At 38.5% G+C, this 1,558-nt stretch overlaps 1 long non-coding RNA gene across 1 annotated transcript in view; it reads right to left on the bottom strand.

Annotated features, from left to right (window-relative positions):
• Positions 1-493: 493 nt before the first annotated feature.
• The window catches only part of LOC107580253 (uncharacterized), a 1,875-nt gene continuing 810 nt past the window's right edge, over positions 494-1,558 (bottom strand). Inside the window, exons 2-3 of the long non-coding RNA XR_001608614.1 lie at positions 641-687; positions 494-554 (exon numbers count right to left, since the gene is read on the bottom strand). This is a non-coding gene — a long non-coding RNA (uncharacterized lncRNA). The remainder of the gene's footprint in view (positions 555-640; positions 688-1,558) is intronic.

The following is a 1,558-nucleotide window of genomic DNA, read 5'->3' as shown; positions in this document are numbered from 1 at the left end:
GTGCTCTCCTGTAGGTTACTAAATCTGACACAGACATACTGAGCAATTATTATAAAAAAAACCAATCCCAGCATAGAGGGGTTCAGTGAATGTGATGTTGTATGTGTGTAAGTGTGTGAGAGTGTGTGAGTCAGAGACACTGTAGAAGGACAGAGAGCCGGCCGACACGTCCAGATACACTCCTACTCTGTTCGATTGTGGTAAAGGTACAGGAATATCAATGCTGATTTTATCATACCAGACAGTGCATCTGCCCTTAATGCAGCTCAAACTCCAGGACTTATCATTGAGTCCATAATCACAGTCATCACTTCTTCCTTTCCTGCTGATTCCTCTGTATGTCACTGCTATGTCAACCCAGCCGCTCCATTCAGCCTCCCAGTAACAGCGTCCAGTCAGACTCTCTCCACACAGAACCTGCTCATAGTGCTCAAATCTCTCTGCATGACCAGGATACGGCTGATGCTCTTCCACAAGCGTCGCCTTCCTGCTGTCCTCAGACAGAATGATGTAAGTGTTTGCAGTGTTTGGATCCAGTGTGAGATCACAGGCATCTGAACACAAGAGGAGAGATGAGAACTGTATCATGGACAGTTTTTAAGCGATGCTGTATACATATGAGTGTTGTGTGAAGACCTACATTTTTGCAGTCCTGGTCTGATCCTGAAACGTTCTCCATGATTCAAACTAGACAAACATATACACACACCAGACATTTAAAAACTGTAAGAGAAACAGAGCCTCACTAACATTAACTCAAAATCACTGGCAATCACGTTTAAAATTTATCTAATGACTTATTTATCAATATCTACAACATCTAACCTCTTAATACTGTAGCTACAAAAAGTTGTATTATTATTATTTTGTACAACGTACACTACCAGTCAAAAGTTTTTGAACAGTAAGATGTTATGTTTTTTAAAGAAGTCTCTTCTGCTCACCAAGCCTGCATTTACTTGATCCAAAGTACAGCAAAAACAGTAAAATTGTGAAATATTTTTACTATTTAAAATGACTGATTTCTATTTGAATATCTGTTAAACTGTAATGTATTCCTGTGGTTTCAAAGCTGTATTTTCAGCATCATTACTGCAGTCTTCAGTGTCACATGATCCTTCAGAAATCATTCAAATATGCTGCTTTTAGCATCATTACTCCAGTCACATGATCCTTCAGAAATCATTCTAATATTCTGATTTACTGCTCAAAAAACATTTATTATTATGATGTTGAAAACAGCGGAGTAGATTTTTTTCAGGTTTCTTTGATGAATAGAAAGTTCAGAAGAACAGCATTTATCTGAAATAGAAATCTTTTGTAACATAAATGTCTGTATCATCACTTTTGATCAATTTAAAGCATCCTTGGTAAAAGTATAAATTTCTATAATTTATTTCCCCACCCCCCAAAAAAAGATACTGACTCCAAGCTTTTGAATGGTATAGTGCAGGGGTGGCGAACGTCGGTCCTGGAGAGCCGCAGCCCTGCAGAGTTTTGCTTCAACCCTAATCAAACACACCTGAACAAGCTAATCAAGGTCTGAACGGTTATTAGG

This window comes from Sinocyclocheilus grahami, unplaced genomic scaffold (assembly GCF_001515645.1).
Source record: "Sinocyclocheilus grahami isolate Dianchi unplaced genomic scaffold, SAMN03320097.WGS_v1.1 scaffold28429.1, whole genome shotgun sequence".
NCBI classification, from domain to species: domain Eukaryota; kingdom Metazoa; phylum Chordata; class Actinopteri; order Cypriniformes; family Cyprinidae; genus Sinocyclocheilus; species Sinocyclocheilus grahami.
The sequence above is the reverse complement of the archived record's forward strand: the minus strand, read 5'-3'. Positions and strand labels throughout refer to the sequence as shown.